This window comes from Pinus tabuliformis, chromosome 6, assembly GCF_031772625.1.
Source record: "Pinus tabuliformis cultivar Carrire ecotype Pingquan chromosome 6, CPIR1, whole genome shotgun sequence".
NCBI classification, from domain to species: domain Eukaryota; kingdom Viridiplantae; phylum Streptophyta; class Pinopsida; order Pinales; family Pinaceae; genus Pinus; species Pinus tabuliformis.
In genome coordinates this window covers 1,527,846,314-1,527,862,120 of record NC_142292.1, presented here as the reverse complement: position 1 = coordinate 1,527,862,120, position 15,807 = coordinate 1,527,846,314, and positions in this window count along the sequence as shown.

Genomic DNA, 15,807 nt, shown 5'->3' with positions numbered 1-15,807 from the left:
TCGAACAATCCTGTCTCTTTCAATGATTTCCGCCCCATATCCCTCTGTAATTGCCTATACAAGATCATTGCTAAGATCATAGCCAATCGTCTGAAGCCTATTCTATCTCGTCATATATCTCCAGAGCAATTTGCCTTCCTACACCACAGACAGATTCATGAAGCTATTGCTACAACACAAGAACTCTTGCATACAATGCAACTCAAAAAGCAGAAAGGAATGATACTAAAGGTGGACCTATCCAAGGCTTTCGATAGAACAAATTGGCTCTACATCAGACTGCTGCTGACCCATCTTGGATTTCCTTTTGCATACATCAAATGGATAATGAGTTGTATAACTGATGTATCTTACAGTGTGCTACTTAATGGGGAAGCTACATCCTTTTTCAATTCGGAGAGAGGCCTCAGACAGGGATGCCCTCTCTCGCCCTTGCTATTCTTACTTATTATGGAAGGACTAAGTAGGACTATTACATCTGCTCGAGATAGAAATCAACTGTCAGGCATCAAAATAGCTGAAATTTTTTATCTCACTCATCTATTATTTGTTGATGACATTCTAATTTTCTTAAATGGCAGTATCGGGGACACCACGACCCTCCAGAACTTATTCATTCTTTTCCAACAAGCCACAGGGATGGTGATAAATGACAACAAATCCACGATTACTACTGTTGGTTGCACGCAACATGAGATCACATACTCAACACAGCGCTTCCCATTCACCTCTTTGAACTTGGCAGAGGGTATAAAATACCTGGGATTTAGACTAAAGCCCCTCGGTTACAGGATTGCGGACTGGACTTGGCTCATTGCGAAAGTGGAAAAAAGACTACAGGTATGGTATCATAAATATCTCTCTCGGGCAGGCAGATTGATTCTCATCAAAGCAGTAATTGAAGCCACTCCAGTCTACTGGATGACCCTGGCCTGGATACCTAAAGGTATTTTGAGTAGATTACAAAGTATATGCTGTAGATTTTTATGGAAGGGACACCAACCGGGGAAGCTTTTTGCCTGGGTCAAATGGGATACCATTGCAAAACCCAAAAGTTGGGGAGGGTGGGGCATCAAGAGGCTTGATCTATTTTCCAGAGCATTAGCGGCCAAGCTCGGTTGGCAGCTCATCACCACTAAGAGTCTCTGGTCCCGAGTTGCACAAGTGAAGTACATCAGGCCAATGAATCTAATGGACTGGTTCCGTCAGCAGCATGAATCAAGACATAACATTTCTAATATCTGGAAAGCGGTTATCGGTTCACTTCCTCTTCTGCGTGAAGGCATTACATGGCATATCAAGGAAGGCAATGCTGTCCGAATCGGTTTGGACCCATGGGTAGGCTGTGGCAACGCCCATAGACTATCTGCAGACTTATTAAGATACCTACACAGCAGAGGAGTTACACACATCAAGCACATCGGTGACAACGACAATTCTTCCTTTCTTCAGCAGGCATGGGTATCAGCACGAGATTTGGAGATACCGGTCCAGTGGCAGCATGAATGGCAGGACTACACGGATGCCCTCACCCAGGCACATATCAGACTCACTGATGGACCGGATGAGATAATCTGGGCCTTTGCAAAACATGGAGTATACACCCCGAAGCAAGGTTATATAAGGCTTATGGAATCTTACAAGCCACAGGACATCCTTCCAACTTGGAAAACACTCTGGAAGCTCAAGGCAGCCCCCCGCACACGATTATTGATGTGGAACATCCTCTTCGACAAGATCCCTACCGGGACCAACCTGATGAAGAGATCATTTTATGGCCCCTTCTGGTGCCACTTGTGCCGCAAGGATGAAGAAAGTACAGAGCATCTTTTTCTAAAATGCCCTACAGCAATGGAATTTTGGCAATCCATCATCACTCACTATCCTACCTTAAAAAACTGGCAGGGGCACAATCTCATGGATGCATGGAACTTATGGTGTCAAAATCACTAAGGAAAATACATTAATATGCCACTGCTAGTATGTTGGGCACTTTGGATAGCGCGTAACCAGGCCATATTCAACTACAAGTCCCCCCATTGGCCTGTCATTTTGCACCACACGATCGCCGATTTTGACTTGCTTCCAGATGAGGAAACCTGTGTCCCTCCCCGCACTATCAGACCTGAAAACATTGACAAATCTAAGCCCTGGGCATATTTTGATGGCTCTGCTCAGGAGGCAGGCTGTGGGGGTGGAGCCATCCTTTACCTCAATGAATCTCATTGCTTCAAGATCCAAATTAACTTAGGCAGGGGCACCAATAATTTTGCTGAACTCAGCACAGCAAAACATATTATACACTTTGCATTGCAAAAACAGTGCAGACACCTACAACTTTTTGGAGATTCTAAAATCGTTTGCAACTGGCTGAATGATGCATCTTATTGCTATGCATTTTCATTGAGGCATATATTAGATGAAGCTAAAAGACTGATTACATCTTTTGACTCCTTTGTCTGTCAACACATTTACAGGGAACAAAACACAGAAGCAGATCAACTATCAAAAGAGGCAGTGCACAGACAAGGAAATGACTGGTTGATACAGGAGGAGATAGATGGAACTTTCTACCAGCATTATCATAGACCTTTTGATGATCCTATAGAAAATGGGCTATAAGGCCCTCATATATATAGAACAGCTCTTGTATTATATGTATATATTTCCACTACTTTGTCATGAGTTACAACTCATATTTTTGGTAACGTACAGTTTTTTGTTGCTCTCTGCATAGAGCAGGACTTATTTTTTGATCAACTTATATCAGTAACAACTAGTACAGTCTTAGTGGACTCCCTGCGTGGAGATATTACAGACATTCCTTACGATCTATAGTTTGTGAACTCGTCAGGCATCTTTGCCTCCATATGCATATGCACTTGGCATCTACAAAATGTAATTTCTTTATATCAATAGAAATTACGACTTTTTTCCATGGGAAAAAAAAAGATATAAAGAGAAGTATAATATAATTTTATAGTGAATTTTTTTATGTTTTGTTATTAAGTAAAAAAATATTTTTTTTAAAATATAATTTTAATGAAAGTTTATTAACATAAATTTTAGAAATATAAATCAATTTAAAATTAATTTTTTTATTTTTGTGATATATATATATATATATATAATTTTAATTAAACTTTATTAATATAAATTAATCTACAAATATTAGTTGTTGAGCGAGGCCTAGAATATCGGTATAAATTTATTATTATCTAAAAAAATGATGGTTAAAAACATTGAAGTCCGCAGTTTCAGAAAAGTTCTCACTGCTGGATTTTTTCCCCAAATTAATTCAGAGCAACATTAGTAATGCGGCCATGAAAGAGAAGAAATATTTTATTCAATATTAATACCAAATTAATATACAATAAAAATATATTTTAAAATCAATTTTGATTAAAATATTTTAATATCCAATTTTAGTAAAATATTTACTCTCTTAAACCTATAAATAAATTTATCTGGTTTACTTATTAAGAATGAAAAATTAATGAAAATTATTAAGTAGTTTAGATGAAATATTAGTAAAAGTAGATTATTAAGTATCAAAGGCATCAAACATGTATGGTTATTATATTTGTATTAAATTATAATTTCAATTTAATATAAAAATTATTGGATAAATATCATAAGAATATGTTAAAAGTCTTTTAAAATAAAGTTTCTTAATAATGTTGAATTATTGATGCTATATTTTTTGAATTGACAAAATTATATCGATACATAAAATAATAGAGATTATGTCATAAGATATCAATTTTATAGACATTAAATTGACATGTATGAATCTAAGAAAACCATTTAGATCAATAATTAAACTAATTATGACATTGTTTAACCAATGTTAGCTTGGCATGTAGGCTACTCCACCCATAATGCACCAAATTTGATGCAATGTATCTCATCATTTACTTATTGTTAAAGACATTGAATAACCATTTGTTGTAGCAGTTGTAACCACCCTCCAAAATTTTGCCTTAGCTTCATTTTGGAGCCTCCCTACCAACTATCCTTAGCAGCATGTCTTGCACTATTAGGTGCAAAGGCTTCAGTTGAGTTGTAGCGGCTTTTCAGCCTATGCATGTCAACTTGCTTGTCTCCCATCACAGGCTGCCATTCCAGACTTAGGCAATTTTCTGGCTAAGATGTTCACTCAGAAAATTGCGCAATTTTGGAGGGAAACCTGCCTTCCCTCCAGAAATTGTGCAATCCTATTGGGCTGCTTGTCAGACTCCAGAATTGTGCAATCCAGCTAGGAAGCCCTCCCTTAGAAAATTGTGCAATTCAGCGCGCCACTGGGCTTCAACCCAAAAATTGTGCAATTCTGGGAGGCAGTGATTTGCTGACCCCAGAAATTGCATAATGCCTGAGGGACAACCAGCTTTGCTCAGCCCAAAAACTTCACAAATCTCCTTCCTAGGCTTGCAGACTACTGCATGTGCTGTCAGGTTGATGGTTCCCTCCAAGACTAAGCAATCCTGATTTGCATGCATGGGTTGCTTTTCCCGAAATAGCAAAAGCAACATGCAAAAAGCATCCCTAAATTTTAGGGATCTATTTTTAGCAGCTAGAGGTTACATGCAAAGATCGTTTTAGAAACTTCCCTCCAAGTGTCGCTTTTTCCCAGATTTGTGGCATGCGCGTCATAAGCCTCAAACTTATTTATTCAATGCTGCAGAGCTCATTCCTCACATCGATCTTGGAGCTCTGACATCCCACAACACATCTAGGAGTCTTCGGCACATTCAACTTAGTTGTTTCTGGGTAAGTATGTTTTTCATGTCATTCACTTCTTTTTTGTTTCTTTTCATACTTTGCTTTGTATGAATGTTTTTGGCTTGGTTTTTTTGAACACCTGCTTTCGTTTTAATGTATATTTGCTTGTAGAAGCATCGTTTCAGTTTTTATTTGCATCTCACTGCTCTCGCATGCATGACATTGTTTTGCACTAATGGTCACCATTGCGGTGACTCATTTCACATACATGCATGAATTCCTGTTTTCTAAATCCCGCATTCACTGTTTTCATGCATGATCATTCAGTCTTGCTTACACTCAGTCTTGCCATGCATCCAAACCTTTTCATGTTTCCAATCGCCTGTCGGTGGGTCTGGGCTGCCTTGGCCCAAACCTTACCTTGCCTTGCCCAGACAGAAATTCACAATTCTAGAAGTGAAGGCTCTACCTTCCCTCCAGAAACTATGCAAATCTGGCCAGCACTAACCTCCAGGCTTGCATTGCGCAATTCTAGGAGGTGGTTCCCTACTGACCCAGAAAATTGCACAATACAGTCTCTCTCCTTGCATGCCCTTGCTCACTGAAACCACACATTGCGCTATTTTAGTCCTCAACAAGCATGTTGGATTGTGCATTGTGTAGTTCCAGTAGTCAGTCAACCTCCTAACAGCCTGGACTGTGCCTTGCGCAGTTTTAGCAGTCAGTCTCCCAGCCTCCCCGTGAAAGTTGTGCAATCTTTACTACCAGTTACCCAGATGTGTTACGTGTTAGTCCTCATATTTTTTTTGGTTTTCAACTAACAGATTTATTGCCATGAGTGTTGCTATGTCTTCAGGTATAGCAGGTGTTCTTCCATCTCTTAGAAGTACAGGTACAATGGCCTCCAAGAGAGTAGGGTCAAAGGACACCATTGGAAGTGCAACTGTAGATGCAGTTGAACAAGTGTCTATGAGATTGCTTTTTTACGAAGACACCAAGTTGTTCATATATAGAGGCATCTAGATGAAATGGCAGGACATCAACGATACATTCTCAGTCACATTTGAGGAAGATATGGAATACCGCAGGGTGTATGTCAACATCCACAAGTCTGGCTTGTACCTGATTACATACAGGTATCCCGCGTTTCTATGCACGGACATGATACATTGGATTGTCTCGCACACTAATCCTAAGATGATGATGTTGAGTAGTGTTAGCGAAACATAGTTTGCTACCTTCAAGGCGAAGTACTATCAGGAGATGTATCACTTGACATAGTCGGTGATCATAATGGAAAAACCCTTCAGCACACGCAGCACCGCAAACTCCAGAGATATCTTAAAGAGTTGGGTGAAAGAGCTAGCCAAGTTCAGGACAACGCCCAGCCTGATTTACAAGACGAAGAAACAGTAGAAGGCATATCAATACTTGGTCATCTTTGCATGCTGCTTATATGGCCAAGAGAGCACAAAGACCTTCCCGCAGAGCTGGGTGATTGCGTTAGTCCAACTGGCCAGCAAAGTGTTATAGACATTTTTGTGCCTTACAACTCCAAGCATGAAATGTCCATAAACCAAGGGCTCCTAAGTCCCTAAAAGTGTTGTTCTAACCCCTAAAGGAACAAGGTCAACAGATTACAGCTTCTCCCAGAAGTTCTCCACCAGAAACTGCTCAGAATTGGTCAAAACAGGATCATTTCAGCTGCTCCACTGGCTAAGTGTGTTACATTGCACCTAAATACACTGTGAGGGTGCGTTGCATTTCAAAACTCCCTTCTGTAGGGTGCAATGGGCGAGAAATGACAAATGGCAGTGTCATTCCGCGAGGTGGAGAGGCAATGGAAGCTTCCAGAATCTTCTCCTGTGACACTTGCCTCACTGAATTCGACCAAAGATGAGTAAGAGGCCCTCAATCTCCAAGTGGAAGCAAGAACTGACAGAGAGAAGACATTAATCAAATCACAAGCTGACTCATCCTCCTTACACATATCTATATATGGATCCCTCATCCCAGAGATCCAGAGGCTGGAATTTTGCATATTGTAAGGAATTGCTGTTGGTTTCTAGAGACATACATCAGATTGTTGGGTGATTTATGCTTTGTTTGAGGTGAAGAGGGGCTTCTTTGCTGGGAGGTTGATGCTGGGTCGGAATCGCTGGTTGTAACTCCTCTTGGATCTTTTCTTGCTTATCAATAAAAACTATTTGAGTTTTCCTCCATGCTTTTTGTATCATTGATGCTTGTTACATTTTGTGTGGTTAACTTAAATCTGATCCTAAGTTGTTTATGAATATAGATCTTTGTCTTTGTATAGTGCTCTTCTTCTGTGATCTTACAGGTACTTTGTGAAGCTGGGCATGCAAGGGAGCAGGTAGCTGGAGACTATCCAAGAAGAGAGGGATTGAATCAAAGGATTAGCGCAAGACACAGGTTGGTTCTTTCTATTCCCCTCTGTCTATAATTCATAAAGGAAATACAAAAGTAGTTTTTCTCTGTTTGTTTCTAAGGCAGCTGTCACACCTTAGTGAGATAGAGCAGTTCTAAATAGACACTTTTCCCTGTAACAAAATGGCGACTCCACTGGGGACTGTCTAATTAGTTTGTTTGTGTATCATTCTTTGTTGTTTGTTTCATAAACTTATAAGTAGCTCTCGAACTGCATTTGCCATAACAAATGCAAAGTAGATAACTGCTGCTTCAATCCATTCACTGGATCTGTTTATGATTTACACAGCTGATGCTCAGACTATCTGATTGCCCTTGTGATAGCTCTTAGATCCTCCTTAGATCTACCCCTAATTGTTCCATTACTGATTGCTTTTTACTCGGCCAAAAACCAAGGACTGAACTGCAAACTGTGACCCAGAACCCGGACAGAGTCTCGTTTCTGGCCCAGCGCAGGTACTGTTCAGGGATCCTGAATTTCAACGCACTTCCCGAAGGGGCAACCTGCATTGCATTTCAGATTCTCTGTGTTACAGGTGCGCTGATCAGACTAGCTCTGTGCAGCTGTGGTTCCTGTGCTTCATTCTTTCCAGTTCTATCCCTGAATTTTGCTGCCTGTGATCAGTATATGCCTGTTTGAAGCCTCTTTTCTTTACTGTTATTCCGCCTCCTTTGTACAAAAGAACTGTAGATGTTTTTATGTGTTTGTTGAGTCGTTTACAGTTTTCCATTGCAAAAGTAGAATAGTCGTACTGTCCTCCTTTGATTTGAATCTGTCGTAAGTGTCGATTTCGATCATAGGAGAAAGTTTAGTTGCTGTTGATGGTCGATTATGCTGTTACTATTGCTTTTGGTCTGAATTTGTGATTTTCTAGTGTCAAGAACAAGTGTTCATTTCAAAATCGTAAGGTGTCGTAATCATCTCTGTTTTTTATTCCGAAAAAGAGCTTGTTTATATTTGTCGCTTGAAAAGAAATTCAGATTTGTACATCAACTTTCTTTTTAGCATCAATACTAAGAAAGTCGAAAAACAAATACATGCATGTGCATTTGCATATAGACAATCTGTTTGGCTTGATTTAGGAAAGTGCATTTACGGTGTGCTCTTTGCTCTTTGCGAAAAGATTGTGTCTTTCTTTTCCCTCAGTAGCTAGGATTTTCATTGCACAAAAGAGAGAAAAGTTTGTTTATCATCTTTAGATTGCATTTTAGGAATTACATCTACATCTCGTGGTGAACCCGAAAGGCAAACTTCATAAACAAGATCCACTTAAAATAAATTCAATGAATCTAACAACGCTTTGGAACTTAACGCACAACATTTAGAGGTCTAGGCTAGAGACGTATTCCGGCGTCGTAAAGCCTGGTAACTATTGTCCTCACTGATGGTTGGGTGATTCCTCCACTTTGAGACGATAAGTGCCAGTACGGACTTGTGCTCTCACGTACCGTCGAGTATATTTTGGGAGACCCCTATAGGCTTAAATCCTTTATCCTTAGGAAGCCGTGTCTGCCGCCCTAACGATCGCAATGCACTGAACACAGCATTCGGGAAGATTGACTGCCGTACCGTAAAAAGTATTCTGCAGTTTTGCGATTGGTTTGGTACTCCCTCTACCTAGATCTCCAGAGTAGTCCCTTTCGTTCCTTTTCAGACTCCTTAACGGAAAAGGTCCATCTGAGCACTTGTCACTTCAGGCTCATTAAAAATCGAAGGCGACTAGAGTCATCTTTTGTTTTTTCTCGACTCTTTAAAACTGAAAAAACAAGTTGTGTCAAAGCGTCTAAAAATTTATTTTAAACGGAATATTCGTTACCCCTTTCCTACATTGATCTTGGGTTGAGAAAATGGAGTCCACCAACCAAGGAATTCCCCTTGGAGGAAATCCTAGTCCCTTATCCTCTTGGGGAGATGTTGGTGCACCCCATATGGCCACATTGTCGCTTCCAGGACTGACAATTGGTTTGCCTGTATGGCTCTTCTCAACCTCTGTCGTTCAGAACACCACTATTCCTGAACAATCGAATCAGCAATTAGACAAGTCCAGAGTTACCCACCAACCTTCTACTTCCTCTAATTCTTCCTCTCCTCCTCCCTCTTCGCTTGATGGGGCTGGTAAAGCCAAAAGTCAAGTTCCTAAGGAGAAGAAGGAAAAGAAGAAGAAAGAGAAGAAGAAGAAGGAGCCGAAAGCGAATGGGGGAAAACGAGTGTCGTCTAACGAAAATCCACACACTGCACCGACCAGGCCTAAATCGCCATGTGTCATTTGCAAAGGAGACCACTTTCACAGAGATTGTCCTTGCATCCCTCAGATCTTAAGGGACTGGTCTCCTCGTTTGCACAACCCGGTGTCGTCAACCTCTGATGATCATGTTGAAAACACACCGTCAACTAGTGAAAGTGAAGCCCCAGGACAAAAAGGAAAATATAGATTTCCTTGTAAACTATGTGAAGGCGATCATGCCGTCCACCGTTGTCCCTTCTTAGACGAAGCTAAAAGAGTTTTGGATGATCGTCCGGTTTCACCGTTATGACTTCCTCCTGGATATAAAAAACTCTTGCCGAGTCCGTCACTAGTCGAAAATCCGGCTGACCCGCTCAGGTGGTCGGCTGAAGCATCTGTCATTGAAGATGAACCATCTGAATCCATACCAGAAGAAAGTCAAAAGGTCGAGGCGGAAGTTGACCCGGTCTTGCCTTCAGAGGTTCCATCTTCAGATGATACAATCACTGAAGAGAACAAGGATGACACCATCCAAATTCTTTTCATAAGCACAGACTCCAATGAACATGGGGGAAATTTACCCGTTCCTTTACCGCAAGAAGGAAGTTCATCAGAGTCGTACCCGACCATCTATTCGGTCCCACCTCCAAGCAACCTAGTTGTCTCCTTCGACTAGAATCAACTAGGCAGACCCCGTTTACCAGCTAGTGTACCATTCCGAATTATTGTTCAAATATATAGAATGGTTATGGCTGGTACCATCATAGATGAGGGGGCTTCTGTGAGTATCCTTTCCTCAACTGCTTGGAAAGCGCTTGGTTCGCCATCGCTTTTGCCTGAGATGAGAAATCTGATAGGCTTTGATAAAGGAACCAGTCGACCGTTAGGGATCCTTCCCGATGTGCCCATAACATTGAGAGGGAAAACCGTTCACATGAATGTAATGGTAGTTCAAGGACCCCTGGATTACAATCTACTCCTTGGGCGAGACTATATTTATTGCATGAGAGCCATTGTCTCATCACTCTTTAGAGTGATGTGTTTTCCGCACGAAGGAAGAGTGGTCAAGCTCGTGGACCAGCTTTCATTTCCCGAATCACGCATAGCAAATAGTCATATACCATCCCTAAATGGTCTTTTCACGCAAGAAATGTCTCAATCTCCAGTCCGTCCACCCGATGAGTGCGAGTGATTCGGGGGGACATGACTGAAACCCAGGGGGCATGCATCCTGGTCTGCTTCGGCAGGAAAACTTCGGGTATAAGGTAGGTTTCCGCGAGAGAATATGACCTCCATACTCCCGTCCGTGATTGGAAGGGGGAGTTGGACTGGAACAAGATCCTCTTGTCAAAGTTATGTCAGGGACGGTTACGCCATACCATCCGCTCACCCTTGTTTATTTCGGTAGACATCGCCGAAGAAGTGTTTTGTTTGCGCTGTGAATAGAACAATCTTTGGGTAACCTGTAAGAGGTAGGCCTCTCTCGGTAAAACAAATGTTTTAACGGACTAAAGAAGGGGTAACCTTGAAACTCTGTTTTATACCTGGGGGCATGCAAACCTTTTGGAATGCAAGCGAAGAGCGACTATTTATTTTTTAAATTTTTAGGACCTCTAACCCTTTAAACTCGTAGGATTGGTCGTTTCCTAACTTGCATAAAGAAAGGATGTGGGGCAAAACTCTAAAAGTTGTCGTTTTTATGTGAGACATTCTTATCACAAGACTGGATTAATCGAGCAGTTTTAGCACATAGTTCAAGCTCGTTAAAAAATAAACATAAGACATGAGCAAATGTTTCCACCTGCGTTTAAGCTCATTAAAAAATGAACTATTCCCCGGTAAATAATCATCGTGAATGTAGTACTTCAGCCGTTAAAGCCTTGGTCGTGTTTGCACCGTCACCTCCACTTTTCATTGGCCGATCATTCACCTCCATTTGGTTGTTTACCCATTTTGAGGAACAGCTGCGAAGAGTGATCTCACTAGCCATCCTTGTGACACTGTAGTGATTGGAAAATTCCAAACCTTACCTGGAATCAGCTGCTACCCGTTTTATCACTCGTTCCTCAAAAGACGAGTCTCCTTTAAGCTGTTTTCAACGGACTCGTAAAATATGAAAAGATTGTCGAGCCATTGGCCTCTCCAGCTCGTTAAAGGGACAGGAAGTGCTATCCCTCCTCTAGATTTTAATCTTTTTGGACCTGAGGGATTATTACACAAAAAGATCGAGCGCTTGTTTTGTTCGGCTCGTTAAAACTATCGAAAATTCATCCCTTCTGTATTGTTTTATACTTTTTCGGACTTAAGGGATTAGATGACGAAAAAGGAATTTTGGAGTTACCTTTACGTTCCTTTTCAGACTCTCTAAAATTGAAAAGGACCGAGTTATCTTTGTCGTTAAACTTGTTAAAAAGATTAATAGCGACAAACTTGTCTTTAGACGAGAACGAGTTTCACTATCGCTAGGCTCGTTAAAACATAGCAATGGGTTTGCCCGAAGGGAAAATTATAGAACAAGCATATGTTATCCTCCTCAAGCTTGAAAAAAATAAAGAGGTACTGGTCAGCAATGACTGGGGAAAAATTGGGAAGAAAACTCAAAGAAACTTTGTTGGTAGCAAGTCGCTCTTGAACATGACACTTCCACTCCGTGTCCGAGTCGAGTTGGGTTGTTTCATTCACCGGTCACATCACCATGGTCACGCCATACCATCCACATTTGGGGTTAATGCTACCAATCCATCACATCAGTGTCGCCGATATGTTCAAGAGAAGTCATCCAGAGAAGTCACCTGTGTCTCACCCACTACCATACATTATATTCCATTCTTTCATGACCGCCACCCTGAACCTTATATCACCAGATCATTTTCACCTCCATCAAAATCATTTGCTCCGTTCCGTGTCATTGATGTGGGATTCATTAAGGCCCTCTTGTCGACATCAGCTCATTATCCAAGAAGTTGATCTAGGGACACCCCATTCAGTACTTTGAAGCTTGCATGCCTCAATGGCAAGTTTCTCACTTCCGACTATAGGTTTACATCAATGGCCTTCGACCGAAAGATTTTGCGTGGTGTTCGACGCCAAATCCTTTATTCACACCACGGGAATTGTACTGCAGTACCTTGAGGGTCATTATCATTATCGGTGATTCCTCTCGCGCTTGATAACAGTTTACATCATTGACTGGTAATCAAGCGATGTCTGTCCATGTTCGACTTCAAGACATTTCTGACATGGATCGACTTGTACTTCGAGTAAAGATCGGACGAGATTGAAGACCTCGGATCTAGTTTCATCCATCCGGGCTGCAATATATATTCAGGGAAATAAAGAAATCAAATGTACATCATTGCAGCACAGATAATCATCCTACCAAAAGGATGATGGCTCTATCAGAATCATCAGTCTACACTCAGACGATTGTCTGTCCTATGTACATGAAAATGAATTTATAAAGCTGAGCATGGGAATGCCCGCCTCAGCTAGATCATGAAAACAGTATGAAGATAATGTATTGTATTGTATCTTATTACAGGTCTCCTCCCAGCATTGAAAGAACTTCGGATCCTCATAATAAAGCATTTCACCGACACCAAAAGGTTAATGGCCTCATACTTTAGGGGGCAACTGTTATAGACATTTTTGTGCCTTACAACTCCAAGCATGAAATGTCCATAAACCAAGGGCTCCTAAGTTCGTAAAAGTGTTGTTCTAACCCCTAAAGGAACAAGGTCAACAGATTACAGCTTCTCCCAGAAGTTCTCCACCAGAAACTACTCAGAATTGGTCAAAACAGGATCATTTCAGCTGCTCCACTGGCTAAGTGCGTTGCATTGCACCTAAATACACTGTGAGGGTGTGTTTCATTTCAAAACTCCCTTCTGTAGGGTGCGATGGGCGAGAAATGACAAATGGCAGTGTCATTCCGCGAGGTGGAGAGGCAATGGAAGCTTCCAGAATCTTCTCCTGTGACACTTGCCTCACTGAATTCGACCAAGGATGAGTAAGAGGCCCTCAATCTCCAAGTGGAAGCAAGAACTGACAGAGAGAAGACACTAATCAAATCACAAGCTGACTCATCCTCCTTACACATATCTATATATGGATCCCTCATCCCAGAGATCCAGAGGCTGGAATTTTGCATATTGTAAGGAATTGCTGTTGGTTTCTAGAGACATACATCAGATTGTTGGGTGATTTATGCTTTGTTTGAGGTGAAGAGGGGCTTCTTTGCTGGGAGGTTGATGCTGGGTCGGAATCGCTGGTTGTAACTCCTCCTGGATCTTTTCTTGCTTATCAATAAAAACTATTTGAGTTTTCCTCCATGCTTTTTGTATCATTGATGCTTGTTACATTTTGTGTGGTTAACTTAAATCTGATCCTAAGTTGTTTATGAATATAGATCTTTGTCTTTGTATAGTGCTCTTCTTCTGTGATCTTACAGGTACTTTGTGAAGCTGGGCATGCAAGGGAGCAGGTAGCTGGAGACTATCAAAGAAGAGAGGGATTGAATCAAAGGATTAGCGCAAGACACAGGTTGGTTCTTTCTATTCCCCTCTGTCTATAATTAATAAAGGAAATACAAAAGTAGTTTTTCTCTGTTTGTTTCTAAGGCAGCTGTCACACCTTAGTGGGATAGAGCAGTTCTAAATAGACACTTTTCCCTGTAACACAAAGGAAGGCCATGCAGCTAGTTTGACATGTTGGCTCTCAGGTTGAAGGAACAGGTAACAAAGGCCCTACATCCACACAAAGGTCAACAAGCATAGATATACATGTTCGCTTACATTCTGGATGCAATATGTGCCCGTTAGTAGTTCCCAAGCTTGAAGTGGGCATGGACACCTTCAGAAACCTCTGTGCACATTTATCGCAGATTGTTCTCCAAATGCAGCTTTCGCAGAGTCGTCACACAGTTTTCAGACCACTTTGTCACTCCGGTGTACAAAATGATATTTGAGCAAGATCCACCTTGCATGTCGCAGGTGGCGATGGAGGCATTGATCGACATAGCAGATTGGTATGCATCACCCCTTGGCACCTTCATATGGATGTACAATGTGGAGAAGCCTCTGCGTGTTTTACTAAAGTTTTCCATGACAAGTTATTCATGAAAGAAGTGTCGTATCACATCTCGACAGAGTTGTCAGCTAAACTACACAGGAAGAAGAAGGCACCTTGGCCTGCTCTTCCTCTACGGATCGGGTTATATGAGATACAGAATCTCAAGCATGTTGATGCCGCGATGAAAGAGGTCAAAAGATTCACTTTCGACAGCAAAAATTGCAATCTGTATGACCCGCATTGCTTTGTAAAGGACCATTGTGCGAGAGTGAAATTTCCTTGGATCAACGACGCGTGTCATTGGCCTAAGGAAGAGCCATGGAGATATTTTCACAACTTCTCTAGGCTTAATGAACCGGTCGACATAGATGTGGAGTGGTTAGCAAAGTAGTGTGAAGTAGCATCCCAGAGAGCACATCATCAGTAGCAGAGGGTAGTAGACCTATGCATGACAAAGGCAAGAGAAAGGTTGTCGACATCGTAGAGGCAAAACAAATCCGCAAGTTCAAAGCATATCCACTTGTGATGAAATCAGCTTTGGAGATTGAGGCTAAGAGGTGACAATGCGAAAAGAGAAATGCACAAAGGCAAAGAGAGAAATGGAGGATGGAGGAAATAGAAAAGGAGGTGCAAGAGTTGAAGCAACAACTCTGGGAAGAACAAGAGCTACGCAGAAGAGAGAAGGAAGTGCAACAGGGACAGATACAATAGGAGGCGTAGAATACAAAGGGTGATCAGTTGTAGGACTTAGCTCAAGAGATTGAACAAATGTGAGAGCATATGGATACAGATGTGGTGCAGTCAGAGTCTGAACAAGATATTGACCTCATGCCTCATAACTGAGAGGTCACACCACCAGATTCACTAGATTCGGAGGTAGAGAAAGTCCCAAGCAATCAAGGAGACACAGAGATCCTTGAAGACAATCTGGAAGCAAAGATGCACAACATATCTTTTGACGAGTCACAACACAGAGTTGTGCAGTCACGTAGAGTACCTACTTTGGATGTCCACACATCTCCTGCACAGTTTGAAGAACGAGTGATCGTATATGATGTGTACAAGCATCCGACAACATTAACCGACACTACTAGAGCATATTCTGAGGCCACCAAATCGAGTGTTTGATTCTTGATAGCAGACAATTAGCGCATGGCCAAGGAATTACAAGCTGCCAAGCAAGGAGGAGAACATGTTACATCATCTACCAGAGAAGAGTTGAAGAGAGCGATACTGGATGAAGTATCGTCCCTCCAAACAGTGATGCAAATGTTGTATTCCAGATTCAACACCATGCGTAAGGTAGTTGTCCATCTCAACGGTTGGCAGCAGTGCTGTACTA